This window comes from Halyomorpha halys, unplaced genomic scaffold (genome assembly GCF_000696795.3).
Source record: "Halyomorpha halys isolate HHAL.00 unplaced genomic scaffold, Hhal_1.1 Scaffold409.1, whole genome shotgun sequence".
In the NCBI taxonomy this organism is placed as follows: Eukaryota; Metazoa; Arthropoda; class Insecta; order Hemiptera; family Pentatomidae; genus Halyomorpha; species Halyomorpha halys.
The window spans coordinates 151,664-162,382 of NW_027115142.1; the positions used below are offsets into that span (position 1 = coordinate 151,664).

General features: G+C 29.2%; 1 long non-coding RNA gene across 1 annotated transcript; it reads right to left on the reverse strand.

The window, feature by feature from the left end:
• Window positions 1-356: 356 nt before the first annotated feature.
• On the reverse strand, window positions 357-8,980 carry LOC136796971 (uncharacterized). The gene is made up of 2 exons (XR_010844760.1): window positions 8,590-8,980; window positions 357-514 (listed from the first exon to the last, which is right to left on the reverse strand). It is a non-coding gene; the product is annotated as an uncharacterized lncRNA (long non-coding RNA).
• Window positions 8,981-10,719: the final 1,739 nt, after the last annotated feature.

Genomic DNA, 10,719 nt, shown 5'->3' on the forward strand with positions numbered 1-10,719 from the left:
GCAAACTTCTTCCCCAGGTATGGAGAGAGGTATCCATTTGGTTTTATGATCACTTTGTATCTGCCACAGAGTTCACAACTTAAACCTATCCAGCACTTAAGAAATTCTTTTTTACTTCCTCCACCAGTATTGTTTGAGGAAGTAATCGGCTTCATAGGTTTCACATAAATGTTTTTATGATATCCAGGAAGGTGGCTGGATCAATTATGAATAGCTATTTAAATGCTTACTTGTGAAATATCGTGTTAGTTTTATTTATTCATTTTTCCATCTAAAGAACATAAGGTAGGTATTTTATTCACAAATTCGTTAGAATGAATTTGATGGATATTGGGTGAAGTTATTTGGAAATATAATATTTTTTTAAATATATTTATTGAAATTTACAACTGTATATTACATAATACATTCAGAAAATTTTATGTTAGTTAAAATGGAGTGTTACAGGCGTGTAGAGCAACTACCGACTGATAGTACTGTAATGACATTTTACATAAGCTGGTCTCGTGGCCATCTGAAATAGAACACTCGGCTATTAAAAAACAAAAAAAAAAAAAAAATCTGTAATAGATCTGATAAATAGAATAAAAATCTGTAATCTGGAATATAAATATCATTTTAAGTAGTATAAAAAATAATTTGTTTTCTGAAAATAATAATTTCGAAGCAGAATTTTTTAAAAATGTATTGTTATTATTTAAAAAATCATAGTCAAAACAGAACTAAAATGATCATTAAAGTGAATAGGGATGAAATGAAGAAAATTCATGAAGAATATGGGTTTGTTTTGGGTTTTCCAACACGTAACTGTTCTTTCTAACAGGTAGTAAGTCTGTTATTTCTATTTCTATTTCTATTTAGTAATGTTAATTATGTCTTATGTGTTAACAACAGCCAATTTAAGTATATAAAATATAAAACTGGAATGACTACCTGCTATAATATAAAAAGGTTTTGTGAATAACCGGATGGAGCCGGTTCTGAAACTAAAAGCCTCCCTCACGTGTGACCTTTGAGACCACCTAAGGTGCAAATACACAAAAGAAGTTTTATAATTCAACGTAACAGCTAGCAAATTTATATACATACTTTATCTTCAGATATTGTGAAAAATCGAGTTATTTTAACCTAAAAACACACAATGTTGGCAGCAATTAGGGCTAAGTGCTATTTATTAAAGTTGTAAATTGGGCTGTCAATCAATTTGCGTAAACAATCATTAATGTTACCAATTTATATTTCTTGAAAATTATAATCTACCTAAGGATTAAAATTTCAGAAAATTATAGGACTTAAATTATTATAAGTGGCGAATGGTCGATAAACGGGCTATTCCAAAGCTTTGGGACTTCCCGGACTGTGCCTGGCACTTTCCACTCACTTGGAGATTAAAAGGGGCACAAACGCATTACTGAAAACTTAATGCTGTAGTGATATTTGTAATTATTGTACTATTCAAAGTATGTTATTTTGAGCGAAACAAAATATTTTTTTCCTTTGAAGGTTGAGATTAAGACATGAAAACATTAGTTAAAACGGTAGTTACAATAATTGTAATTTTAAATAATGGGCACAAGCACACTACTGAAAACGTAATGCTATAGTGATATTTGTAATTAGTGTACTATTCAGAGTACGTTATTTTGAGGAAAAAAAAATTTGTTTTCCGTTGAAGGTTGAGATTAAGACATGAAAACATTAGTAAAAACTGTAGTTAAAACTGTAGTTACAATAATTATAACATTAGGAAATTAATACAACTCATTCATAATAAATGAATGATGATTTCTTCTCTAAAGTTTCATCATTTATTTTCTTTACAATTTATATATAATGAGCGAGAATGTATTTATAATATCGTTGGCTTACAAGTGAAACACGTTGAGTCAAGATTTCCTATTTTTGTATTATCTGATTTTTCCATTCTAAAATGTTAAAAAGATTAAACTCCAAAAAAAATATTAATATTAAAGATCTGCTTATAAAAAGTAAAATTACTAATTCCATAAGATAAAAAAACAAAAAACATTATAATTAAATATCTGTTAACTTCAATTTTTCTCTTGTATATTTGTGTATTTTATGAGTAAACCACCTAAACATTATAGTTAGTAACTCCATTCCTGAATCATACCTTAGAATATTATTTACTTATTTATTATTATAACTCATTTATTATTTACTTTTACTTTCTTTATTAAGTTTGGAGTTTATAGTTTATAGTATGTGTATTTTTATCATTTGTTTGAGTTATAATAATTATAATTATGGCTTTGAGCTTTATGTTACTTTATTGTTTTAGTTATAACAGTTTGAGAAGGTGCTTTAGGTTTATCGATTTTGGTAAGTTTGGGTCGTAGACATTTAATAATGATTATTTATTAGGAATATCTATTTACTTTAGTTTTAGTAAGACAAAGGCTCATCTTCATAAGATTATCAAATACTTGTACTATTTATTATTATTCTTGATATCGAAATTAAAATACTAATTTATTATTTGCTGTTGGTTACTTTTAGGTTAATAAGATTAATCCTTTAGCAGATTTCATTGTAAAAATTCTATCCAATCTTAATACTGGAAAAGATAAGAAAATCGATTATCAATTTTTTAAATAAAAAGATTACAACAAGGTACTACTTCACAATACAATACTAAAAACTATTTCGACTTATGGACTAAGTGTGGTGGAGTACCAAAAATTAAGACATGAAATGCATTTATTCCTTCCAGTCCAAAGTCTTTCGGACAATAGTCAATACTCCAAATTATTTAACCAACAATAACCCACATAATGTTCTTAATGTCTCAGTAATGGTCTTGTGGTGGCATGATTAACGTCTTCAGCGGCAATAGTCGACGTTTGCAAAGAGAGTATTTGAAATGGGTTTGCCACCGTCGAAATTATTATCAACATTTTTATTTCTTTCGTATATTTCTTTTAAATATATTTTTAATTATAATTCATTTAAAGTTACATTATTTTACATTTGTTTTAGTGGCAAACCCATTTGAAACCTCTCGCCATATGATCAATTACAATGAATTAATTTAAAAAGAACGTGTGTTGTTATCTGAAAAAAACTGTAAATTATAAATGTTTTGTAATATATGTAAGTGTAAATATTGTTCTATTGAAGAATAAAGAACGTAATTATCGTTACATATATATATCTTTTTCGTTTCACACGAACATGCACTAAAGTCTTAACGCTCTTAATGTCTCAGATTTTCTTCTGTCCAAATTTGATGAGAAACTCAATTATCATTGTAATCGCTTAGCACAATTCCTATCTAACTTCACACATCCCTGTAATGCTCTCTGAAGGTTGAACCGACAATAGTGGAGAGATCTATTGTAAATAATTATATTAGAGTTCTAACAATGGCCAGATAATTCACTCAAGTCCTGTGCGTCTGTGGCTATCATCTTCAGTCATCCTTCCCAGGCTTCCAATACCAGTTAAAGAAGCGCAAGAATCTTCCGAAGTCCTGCTTTTTTTAAGTTGTTTTTTTTAATTAGCATTAGTTTATTATTTAATTTATACTTTGTTTATAATTATAATTGGTTGTAAAACAATTTTTTTTTTTTTAATTTCTTATCAAACCTTAAAGTACAAAGAAAACCACATAGAAAGTTAGATGTTTTTTCGTTGTTATTTACAATTAGTGACTAGAGTTAACTTTAAAAATGTTATTATATCCCATACAGTTTCAACTTATGAATAAAAAATCTTCGTTTTTTTCTATGTTGGCTCAGTGAATATTGTCTTAATAATTATTAAATAAAATTACGTGATTGTTGTACAACAGGTAAAGTTCAATTAAATCAAAATGGAACAATTCCGGTGGTTGCATCTACAATAAATATCTTTTTTTTTAGATAATACAATTGTATGAGTTACTGGTTGATGAAATATGAATAGTAAATATTCGTCACAAAAAGAGTTCATCAGAACCTTGAGAAGTCAAAGTATATAATAAAAAATATTTTGTAAAATAATATAGTAAAAAAATAAACCTTAGTTTAGTAATACATGTAAATAATTATTGTTGTATGGTGGATTACTATAATTCCTTAGACGATAATTGTTTCCTTATCACTAAGTAATGTACTGTATTGAGGATTATGGTATTAAAATGCTCTAGATGGCTTTTTTTATCTTAAAGATATACCATCTTTCCCCTCCTATCATAATCTGTTGATCAAACGTTACGAGATATAAGTTAATTTTGTTTTATCTATACCGTTGGATATTAGTTATATATCCTATTCAAAAAGAAAACAAATCGATAGACAAAATAAAGCTCATATAGAACGAAAATAATATGTTAAAGGATATATTTTTATTAGTATTATAACATTTCCATATCAGCATCTCATTATCCGTCCTCGATAACATATCGAGACACAACCGGTTAGAGAGAAGAGCTGTTTTATCCGGAGTGATAAAAGAAAAAAAAGTATTCGTTCATCTCTTATATTAGGTAAAAATTAAATCATATAAAAATAGTTTTGAATAGAATCATTATAATTGAAATGAGTTTCTGTAATCCACCGGCGTAACCCATCACGACACCACCTTTATTGGACCCTTCTCATAAACTTAAAAGACCACAAGGCAACCCAAGGAATTACAAACTCACAGGTATACATTTAAACTACCTTCTATATTTATTCATTAACTTATTTCCGTTTCAGGAGGGTACGAAAAAAATCATTATAATTATAATAATTGTTAATCTATAGGTGATCACTAAAACTTTAAGAGATAATTTCTTTAATATTCAAACAAACTTTCTAATTTAACAGTGTTCTTTCGAATTTCTCTCGTATCCACTCCTTAGAACTCCAAATCCTACTTAAAATTCTTAATGCTCCTTACTTTGTAACAAATAAAATCATCCATAAAAACCTTAATGTTCCATATGTAACTGATTTAGCCCGAACCAGATATCAAGTCTTCCATTATATACTCCTTAACCACTCAAACCCATTAGTTTTTAACCTTGCTTTCATTCCAGACAATCCTCCGAGGTGTCTGAAAAGAAGATGGCCTCGAGACCTTATATTGTAAAAATGTTTTTAGGGTTCTACCAATGGGTAGTTTTTCTACATGCTTGTACCATACCATTATAATATTACTTCAAATTTACTTGATGTATTTTATGTACAGTTGTAAATATCAATAAATAAAAAAAAAAATCATTTAGTCGACAACTTTTACTTCGGTAAAGTACGATGCTTTTCTGTTCAGTTGTGTCAAAACTTCTGTATAATACTACCCTTTGTATAAATTTAAATGGGTGAGATAGGAAAATGTTGAGAAAAAAATTACCGCAAAATATTAAAAGCTTGTAATTTTGCTTTTAAAAACTATTAAAGTATTAAAAACTAAATATATTGTGAATGTAAATGCTTTTAATGAAAATTCGACATTAATTTTCGTTGGTTATATTTCAACTGTAAAGTTAAAATCAATAGTTAAACAAAAGATATACTTTGGTTTCGATTGTGAAAACAAATAGATTTTTAATTATTTTCTAAAACCTGATGATTAGAAGATTTTCCTTAATTTACTTATATAACTTATTCAAATATTATGTTTTTAAAACATATTGTTATTTATAATATGACTTGTTAATAAAATTATTTAAAAAACTAATTCCCAAAATCTAAATATTTTTAATAGAAATTAGTTCTTTACTTTGTTAAAGTTTATCAACTGTATGATATGTGCATGATCTACTTCGGGAATTTATTTTATTATGTATAATTTTTTATTTACAGTTTTGTCGGTCTGTACTATAATTTCTACATCACATGTTATGGAAGATTGTTTATATTTTTGAAATCTTGTAATATTCCATTCCCACTGTCAACTGTTTTTCATACTGTTAAAATAAATAGTATCGAGTAAAAATTTTCCAATAAAAATAGAAAACGAAAATACTCAATTCTTTGCATTTACCATTTTTACATAACGACGATATGTTTGTGTATACGGAAAAAAAGGATATATATCTTGCTTATCTTATTATTTTACTATATTAAATAAATTTATTATTTTTCTGAATTGATTATGATATTTCCTAACTTTCTAAATATATTTACCTACATATTTGCTTTATATTATTGAGAATTGAAGATGATACATACTTTAATAGTTGGGCTCTTTGTTTGATTAAATTACACAAAAGAACCAATAATTATTACTCTCCTTCTGTAAAACGTTTGGTCAGCTAATCAGTGAGTTCAACAAGTCTGTATGGAATCTATAAGCTTATATATAAAATATTTAATATTGCAAACTCAAAAGACTGAATATTTATACATTTTTTGTTACTTTCACAGTATTCCTAAGCCTCTCATTATATATGGTACATGTTTTAACGAGAGGAAAGTATCTACCTCTCAGGAAAATCCCAGACCCATAGAATATTCCGCTTATGGTTCAGTGACCTTTTATAATTAAAATATCTATTTGTGTGTCTAGAATTTTGTATAATAGACTTCTTTTATTCCCTCTTGTATTTTTGTTTATTAAATTATATGACTAACTACGTTATATATTTTTTGGCGAATTATCATAATTGATAATCATTACAAACTGGTAATAATACTACTAATAATATAAATATAAAGAATTGTATTATTATGTTCTGGCAATGGATTATAGGTTATGCACTAACTAATTTATTAAATAAAATATTTAAAGGAAAATTTGCTCTACACCAACGATTTTTTCTAGAGAATAAATTAAGAGAATAATTAATTAACCACATCCTACAGCATAAATTTCGTTTGAGGTTGTAAAATTATTGCTGATATTTTCCGAAAAGGTTCTGGCAGGAAAGTATTTATAATAAAGTTTTAAAAGTATACATAAAATCAGGAGATAACATATCTTGATTCTTAGATATAAATGTGTTAAATAACTTCAAAGTCCGTTAATTAGATCGCACTTTTACAAGAACGTTGACCTATCTAAAAATTCTGAGAACTTAACTCAAAACCTAGAGAACACTGAACACTGTTGAAACAAAACATGAAATTGATAATTCTTATTATCTTATTAATTAAAGAATCATATTCATAATTCTTTTTTTAAAATGCATAAAAATCTATATATTTTTCAAACAAAAAATTATGTTTAATGGAATGTTTTTTCAAGTAAAAATATGAACATTAGTTCACTGAAAAATATTTAATTTTATTGAGTTAATATTGGAAGTTTGATACTTGAGCATATGTAATTAATAAAAGAAAAAAAATTCCGAATATAAACCTACACGCAACTGAGCTGTACTGAAAAATTAAAATCAATAATATTTACAAAGAATCCACCTGTAATTAATTCGTCTTCCAGTGGGTTGTAAGAGGCTGTAGCTATTATATGAAGAATCTATAGGAAAAATGATTTATGACACAAAAGATTCAAACAAAGCGATTGATGTTTAATGATCTATTTATAATTACATTATTAAATTTCAGTTTGATGGTTACGAAGAATGTCTTTAAATCTTTATAAATTTACTTATAAAGTAAATTAATATCTTATTCATTACTCTTTACTCATTCTTTTCCAGCAAAATAAACCGGTCAACCTTTTTGATGAAAAATAAAATACCAAAATTTACCCCACCATTTTAATAAAGTAAATATGACTGGAAATAAATTTATATTAATTAAATAATTTCAGGAATAATACCTTTATCATATATGGTAACTTTATAATTACTGGAAATAAATTTATGTCAATTAAATAATTTCAGGAATAATACCTTACTATCAAAATATTGTTACTATCATTGCTTTTAAATTTTTTACAAGCTAGAATCAGAGTAAATTATTGAAAATCGAGCATAAACTTTATTATTTACTGATAGAGGATAGTTTCAATACATAATATATACTACTACATTATTTACTGATAGAGGATAGTTTCAATTTAATGAAAAATTCTATATCCGAAAATTCGGATGCCCCATGAAAACTCATATTGCCTCGACCTTAGCAGATATTTATTAGATACGGTAGTACACAAAATCCTCTTTCGTATATTCATTTTTTGACCATATGGTAACTGCGATACCAATAAAGAAAACGAAAAAAGAAATAGTTTTAAATGAATTTAAAAAATACTCTGTCAGATTAAATTTTACCATATAATTTTAAACAGAAAACAGAATAGATATACTTTTAATTAGAAAATAGAAACAAAATGGTGTCAAAAATCTATTCACTCAGAAAGATATAAACCAAACATGTAGTTTGTAAAATCAAAAAGTAGTTCCAATACATAAATACATAAAATACACACAAAAAATACAACAATATAAGAGGTGGCGAAGAGGTTTGGTATGGGAGCATAAGCCCTCTGGAATTGCTGGCAAAAATATTAACCTCTTCTATGACAGTCTCCTTCTTGGATTAATTTTTGACAAACATTCTGAGATTATTAAAATGGTAAACTGTAAATTACAGGAAGAACGGAATATAAAAGAGGTTCTTTTTTATTGGTTCCACCATTTTTTTTTTTTTAGAGATAAGTATATGACGGTTAATTAAGCTCATTTAATCTAACCTTTTTTACGGTTGAATCGACGTGTATTTATCTTGTCCTTTCGAAGGTGCGGTTGTGATCTTGTGATCCGTGAAGATATCAACACAACAATGTTACCTTACTAATTACATCACATCATGTTTCCAGAAACAAATCATCACGACTCTGCCTGCGCCCATACCAATCACTATCTTCACCCACTTACTGCATAACAACGAACCTTCTACGAAGTTTTTGAAAAACAATCTACATAAAAATTGGATTAGAGCATATCACCAATTCAACATCATTCTTCATATTCAGCAACTTCGTGGAGTCATTAATAATTCTTACTCTGAGAAAAGTTTCATGTAGTAGGAATTTTTCTTGATGAACTACAGTAATATGAATACACTGGACTTGCAGAAAGCGATCCTCTACAAACCTAAAACACTTTCCATCTGAAGGTACCCATTACATAACCTTGATGAAATAAATTGTTGCCTCAGCATTTGACCGGACTCCGCGTTTTCCTTATGAGTCCTTGAAAATCTGGAGTTCAATACTTGCGTAGTAACTATACATCACGTATACTTCATACCATCCCATAACCTAAGGGCACATCAGTCTCAATATAAGAATACTGAGCCAATGAATATGTATATATATATTTATTTTTTTTAACCCCCTATTTGAAATAAGGTTATGTGTTTAACAGTGTCTGTATAGTGGGGTTTTGATTTTATCTGAAAAGTTCTTACATTTTAAAACATGGATGTAGTGAATGAGTATTGACTTTGAGTTAATCTGTGTGATATTTAATGGTATTGGGGCATACCACTATTAGGAGTTAATGATCCTAAATACTAGGTACCAAATCTCCGACTATTGACTATTTACAATATTTACAGGCTGTTCAAGTGGCTATAATGCTGCCTCTGGTACCGCACTGGTGGGGGCACTGGTTGCAACCCCTGGAATAGTGGATTGGGCCGATATTTCAACGAGTGCAGGAATTTAATATGCCTCCTCTTGATGAAGTCCAGGACCGTTGAGACATCCAATAATTTGTGAAGTGTCTGCGGTTTCTTCTTCTTCCATACAGTAGTCCGTACAATCTTCCGCAGTATGGAATTTCGGAAATCTTGAAGGTGGCGCTGTGTACCATCATTGAGGTGGATGAACAAGGCAGCACCATATAGGAGCTCTGGACGGAGTCTTAACCGGAGGGAAAGGACCGATGATGTTAGGAGATGGTGTAGGCGGTAGGATTTCCTTCTGACTGTTTTTGTTTTTTGATATAGATGGGTACAACACTTTAGATGTTGATCCAGTTTTATACCCAAATAGATTATGGCATTGGATGGGAACATTATAGAGTTTGCCACTTGGACCTTTTTCAGAAGCTTTTCTCTCTTTTTTGCTTGGTGTGCAAACACTACGCTGTCCGTTTTAGCTGGGGTTTACGGAGATATTAAGATAATTCAGCCGTTGAATGATCTCTTCACAGACTTTTCCCGCTTGTTTTAGTGCATCCGTGGGGTTAACGCTGCTGGTGTGGATGGCGATATCATCCGCGTAGGAGGCTATCGTAGCAGTTTTGTAGTTGTTACATCTGCGGTATAGATCGAGAACAACACTGGCGAAAGTACGGCCCCTTGTGGCTCGACATACGTCAGTGGAACGGTGCTAGAGTGGTTCTCTTGATTTTTTTTAAATCATTTATTTATTGTTATTACAACTGTATAACATATATAGAACAAGTAAATTTGCTGTAGGTGACGTAGTAACATGATTCAAACATGTGGAGAATCTACCCATTGGTAGAACTCCAATAACATTTCTAGAGGAGAAGATCTCGAGGCCATCTTGTTTTCAGACGCCTAGGAGAATTATTAAGTAATGAAGGAGAAGCCAGGTTAGAAAGTGGATTTGAGTGGTTGGGAAGTTTTCCATGGAAGGAATGGTACTTGGTTTTGGCCAAATCGGCAACATATAGAACATTGAGGTCATGGATGACTTGATTTGTGACAAAGTAAGGAGCATTAAGGATTTTACGAAGGATTTTGGACTGTAAGGATTGGATTCGGAAGGAATTTAATGGTTTAGTGGAGCCCCAAAGCTCAACTCCGTATGTTCGGATAGGCCTTATAATAGTCATATAGATCAGTA